This window comes from Charadrius vociferus, unplaced genomic scaffold, assembly GCF_000708025.1.
Source record: "Charadrius vociferus isolate BGI_N301 unplaced genomic scaffold, ASM70802v2 scaffold14, whole genome shotgun sequence".
NCBI lineage: Eukaryota > Metazoa > Chordata > Aves > Charadriiformes > Charadriidae > Charadrius > Charadrius vociferus.
In genome coordinates, this window is record NW_009648876.1 from 11023353 (window position 1) to 11029469 (window position 6117).

The following is a 6117-nucleotide window of genomic DNA, read 5'->3' on the forward strand; positions in this document are numbered from 1 at the left end:
GGTGTACAAGTAAAAAGCAGAAAATTCAGACCAAATGGAGTGGAATAAAATTTCTTATTCTGATATCTGCTACTTAGATAGCACTGAACTGGGACACGAGAGAGACAGCAATAAGAGAGATTGTAAAAGAGAGAAGTGCTGTAAAAATATATTGATTAAAATAAGAACTTCTGTATTTAATGCCAAGAGTTGTACTGTATATGTGTAATGGGCATCCATATGTTACATAGAAGTTTTTTTTAAATCAAGCCAAGAGATACAGTCTATAGTCGAAATATGGAATAGAGAAAAATACTTCCCAGAGAATTGTGGTGGGAACGAGGTGGAGCTTTACATGGATAAGTTGCTATTTGTTTTGAAGTGGGGATGTATGGCACATATAGAAAAAAATAAATTTAGTTATTAAATAGTAACTGCTATCATTATGGTAGCATCTAGTGAATCAAAGGGAGGAGAGTCCCATTGTGCTAGGCATGGTTCATATAGAAGAGAACCAGAAGCTGGCTAGAGAAGAAAAGGGTAGAATGCATAAGAAACAAACACAGTTTTTATTAGAAATAAAAAAAAATTATACCGTAGGAGGCAGGAAGACTGTAAGGCAGACTAAATGTCAGTCTTGCAGTCTTCTAGTCATTTTGTCTGTCTTACTATCTTCTAATCTGCAGGACAGCCTAGTCCTGCAGACTAAATTCATCTGCTAGAATTTCTAGGATGTGGGGGGGGGATTTGGAGGAGGTAAGGACAGGCCTGTTGCAGTCCTTCTATGCCAAAACTCTGGTCGTCTCCAGTGGGAATCAGACTTCATCTGTGCGTTGTGGTGACAGCAGCTCTATCATCACCTCTATGGATGACAGATACTTCCCCTTCTCTCTGAGACAGCTGGCCTCTATTGAGCAGTTCAGACAAAGCTAAAGATACAAGACTTTGACATATATCGTTTATCAATAATTTTCCTGAGCAAAACTCATCTGTCATCTCTGCTACCCATTTCTGTCAGTCATTTAGGAACAGAATTGCTGTTGTCACATCTGGCAACATTGCCTCCTGATTCAGGAGCCTTCTCTCGCCATCAGCAGTTGCCATGGTCTCTGTCTCCAGCTGTTATACTAGCCTCAGCTGAAAAATTATCTTTTCTCCCTCCTACTTTTATGTTTCTCCTTCATTTGCTGTGATGCATTATTTAATGCTGTACGGTAAATATACAACTTTGTGAGCTATTTCGCAACACAGTTTACGTGACAGCCACAATACAAAATTGTTGTTTAGAAGTTACAATTGTATGTGAGCAATATGCTTCATCTTCTGCACTAGGGAGATGCTCCTTTGGTTTCCTCAGTCTCATGGCTTGTTCTTAGAACTGCGCGCTCACTTGCTCTGTCTTTGCAGGCAGTGACTCTGCACCTGTTTGTGCTTGCTTTATTACTTAATTTTCATCCCCTTGAACCTCTGTCTTTTAAATTTCTTTTTTATTTAATTTTGATGTCTGAGTTGGCTAATTTTGAGTTTGTGAATATGTAAGGCTCTTAGCACTGGATAGAGGGGACCATATGGTACGAAGGGTCTGTACAAGCTTATTCAAAAGCATATGGCTCTGTAAACATATCAAAGTCTTATATGCATATGCTGCTAATCCAGCTGTGAATAACTTCTTGTCCCTGTCCTGCATTGCCCATCACGTACCAAACCTAGAAAATGCTTACATACATGGTTTAACTGGTCAAAAATGTTTACTGGAATTAAAAAAAAAAAAGATGTTTAGAAGTTCTGTACTCTAAAATGCAGGAAGTTTGGAAAGTTTGAAACTTTTTCAACATTTTCGAAATGGATCATTTGATCTTTGGTGTAAAGCAATGTTTCTTGGCCAAGTTTAGGCTGAATGTGCTTCCTTTTTTGAAAGTGGAAAAATTCTTTAAACCAGAAAGTGTTTAATTTCTGATCTAATACTTTTTTTTTTGGTGCCATGTAGAATGGTGTTTTGCTTTGTGATTTTTTTTTTCCCAATTATCTTCTTGAAGTGAGAAGACAATTTGGATTTTGTGTTACGTTAGCCACCAGACTAAAGAAATACATTATTCACGTAGTTGTCCTCGAACCTGGCCTGGTACACCTCCCATTACTTCTGGCTTCTGCTTCTCATGATGTTTTAATTAAAACATTAGCACTGTGCAACACCTGAAGACATATGCTACGTGGCTAGAGATCTAGGAGGGTTATGATTGAGAAGCATCTTAGCATGAATTTCTGCTATGAAGTAACAAAAAGCCTCGTGCAGCCCAGGGATGTAGAAGCCGGGACATGGTGAACTGTAGAGGGACTCTGTGTTGTCCTGGTGTTTGAGTTTTTAAAACAATGCTGGAAGATTGAAGAGGGTTAGAAGGCTACAAAGATAACATAAAGTTAGTGTTAATTGGAAGAGTAGGGGAAATAAAATAAGTAAACGTGTTTTGTGGTGAACTTTTAAGAGGTAAATGTTATATTGCCAGATTAGAATGAGGTAAACTCCATTTGTCTATACTTATTGTCAATTTCATTACAAGGAAAAATGATCTGAGGGAACAAATTAAAACATCGAGCATGTTTTTCTCGTTATAAAAAGATTGAGATTTGATCATCAGGTATGTGTACCTGGACAAGTTAGAAATGCAAGATTTTTCTCATTATAAAAAGATCGAGATTTGATCATCAGGTACCTGGACAAGTTAGAAATGCAAGATCCAAAAGTACTCTTTAATTTCATAGAGGAAGGCAACACAAGAACCAATGACCGGAAGTGGAAATTAAGGAAATTTAAATGAAAAATTGGGCAGAAATATTTTACAATGTGAGTGATTAACCTTTGGAAAGCAGTGGGGAGTGCTCACTTCTCCATCCCTTGCTATCTTCTAATCAAAGCTGAAGTATCTTGGGAAGAGACGCTTTCATTATTACAAGCCTGAGCAACCAGGGCCCGTACAGGAATAGCCATGTAAAACTCAATGTCCCACAATATATATACAGCATCTGACAAGAAAAGTTAATATTCTCTTGTGGTCCTGTGAATTGATCATCTCTGTGCATCTTCATGTATCTCGTAGATCTGGACTTTCTCTGAACCAGACCTGGTAGTGGTTCAAAGATGCCAGCTGTGGCAGAGCTTTGATAAGAGGAAACATGGGGCAAGGAATGGTTCTGAGATCCTCAAACACATTCTCCCCAAATATAAACCTGTCTCTAGGAAGGAAGGATGAGTTCCTTTTTATTTTTACCATGATTTTTTTTGCTTAACATTTCTGGAGAGTGACGCTGTCAGGTGTGCACATACATCGCTTTTCACAAGTGCACCAAAATGACCCTCTCTTCAGTGAGTAAGGAGTTCAGGCTCTGCAGAGGAGCTAATCCTTGGCGTGGCTGCCAGCAGGGGCATTTTTAGTTTGCTGCGAATACCACAACTGGTTTTGAGAATATATTTCTGATGTATTCCAAGGAGTCTTTTGGGGTAGATTTAGGCTGTTAAATCCTCTGCACCTTTTTTATCTACTTCAGCACTTTACACATTTGCAAATGCAGAATTAAATGGTTCATGAAATATCTTGTAACAAATGAAGATGACAATACAAAGTAATGGAATAAGCTATTGTTAATATCAGATATCTGTATGCCTAACAGTCACTGCACATTGTGGGATAAAAATGATCAGAATAAATGATACTTCTTCACTCAAGGGATAAATTATGCCACAGGTAAGATGCTAAACAGTGAAAAAGAAGAGATTTACCTAGATGGAAAGGTTCAGCCACATCAGCAACCCCTGCATTTCACATTCCCTGAGGGGTTACAGGCAGCGTTCAGAAGGAATAATTATAGCTGGGGGGAAAAGATCAGAAGGTCTATTAGTGCTTTTGTAAAAATTTTTAAATTCTTCAAGCCATGTCTGTGTTACCTGGAATGACTGAAAGGGAGGCTGGTTTAATTTCTATTATTTGTTATACTTTGGAGAAAAGTAAACTTTCTCCGATAGGCAAAAATGATCTCATGTACTTCTGCAACACCTTCCAGACTTCAGGGTGTTTTGCAGATGTTCTGGAAACGTTCCACTCCCAGCTGATAAAAGTCGTCTTTTAACATGGTGGCCCACAGACACTTCCCAATGACCTGCAAGAAGACGTGGATTATCCTTTTGCCACCAACAGCTTTAGGAAACAAAGTGAAGGGGAATTTTTTTTGCCAACTGAAATTATGAGAGAGAGGTATGGAGGTGCTGTGTTATTGTCTAAACTGATATTGGGGAACAAGGTTGAGCAATGGCCTCGAAGGGACAGAATACTAGTAGAAGTGGATTTTGCAGCTCTTCTAAAGCACAGCTGTTCAAGCAGTACATTGCTTTCTGTTGTCACATTCAGCCATTGGTCACTACTGACTTGAGGGCACTGGCTGACCTGGGGCAATGGGCATGTTACTTTGGAGAGCTGTCTTATCCAAATACTGGCTTTTTACAATGTGATGGGTAGGAAAAGCCTGTTCTAAAGTTGGATGACTCCCAGAGTCAGCTCTGAGCTTTCCGTTGCTGATAGACAAAATCTGCCAATCTCCACTTTGAGTTCGACCAAGAACATGGGTGGGTTTGGCCTAGCAGGAGACCTGTGGAGTATGTTAAGCTATCTTCTGGAATTAGCTCCAGGTAGGTTGTTTTGCTTCCTGTCTTCCATGTTGGTTTGCACATCTGTCAACCTTTATACAGACGTATTGGTAATATTTCTTCTGGTGACCTGAACTAAGCAGAAAAGAATCAGCAAATATTTCATAAATACATATCTCGAGCAGCAGAGATACCACTAGCCAGATCTTCAGCTTGCTTAAATTGGCATTGCTACAGTGACACTTGGAGCTGAACTTGTTAATAGCTGCAGAAGATGGATCTGCCTCTATTTCTGTTGCTGGCCATCCACAGAGTGGCAGGACAGATCAGAAGAGTGAAGAAGGATCTGCTGGGTCCAAGCTGTTCTTCCCACTGCACTGGTAGCAATTTCTCCCCATACTTTTTCACGTCTCCTTGTTAAGCTAGTTCTCTGTGTCCACAAAATCGTAGGATTATCTGCTTTCTGGGACTGTTTTGATCTCTTTTCTCATGCTGCCTCTTGTACATGAGGAATGTCTGGTATCAATGAGACTTTCCAGATATCTTTCCATGCTTTTCATCAAAGGGAATCTAAAAAAGAGGTTGATTCCCAGTAGGAAGAGCTGGTACTGACCTTCTGTCCTCTGTTCAGGAGGTCTGACTGCTCCTCCCACTCTGGTGCTTGGGACAGAGAGGCATGAGTCTTTGGGTTTTGTTTCTGCATTTCATGAGATTCACACCTGGGATGCAAATGTCTTCAGCAAGAGTGAAAAGGAAACGCTTTTCGCTTTTCATCTTTCACAGCAATTTGGGGTAATCTGAGATTTAATTTATTCACCAGTTGAAAGGGAAAGGGAAATCAAGCCAGCATCTTTCTTTTGAGCCAAGCTCTTCCTTGCGTACCCCGGTGCAGGCTCACACAAAAGAGCTCTGATCACTCTAACTAGGTGCTTGTTCTAATTATGGAAAGATTTAGCATTGGTTACATAATTGCCCACTGCACATCGGCACACGGCATTGTTATACTACAAAAGCCTCTTTTTTTTCCCTCCCCTCTCCGCAGCAGACCCAGCGTCAGCCTGTTTAACTGAGAGCTGCAAGGAACAGAATTAATCTGAAGCAGCCTCCCGAAGCTTTTCCAGGAGAGGCCAGCAAAAATCAGATACTGACCTGCTCCCTTTGCCGGGAGCTTTGCCAACGCGTGTCATCCAGCAGTTAAAGCAGGGGATTGATAGCCTGGGCCGCAGTCTTAAGCATCCCGGGTAGAAGCAGCAAGCTGTGATCAGGAATCAGTGGTTGTGCTGAGGTTACAGTCTCTATTTTTGATTTTTATATGCAGTAGCACAGTAGCTTTAAATGGATATCCCACTATTACACACAGGATCAGCCTGAGCCATGAAGATCATGAATTTGCAAACACAAAAATGCATAGCAAAACTTCCAGAAGCTGTAGCAGATACGGTAGTACATCTTTTTCCCGTATTTCTAAGCTTATTTTATTTTGTGAATCAGAGTGGTTACTT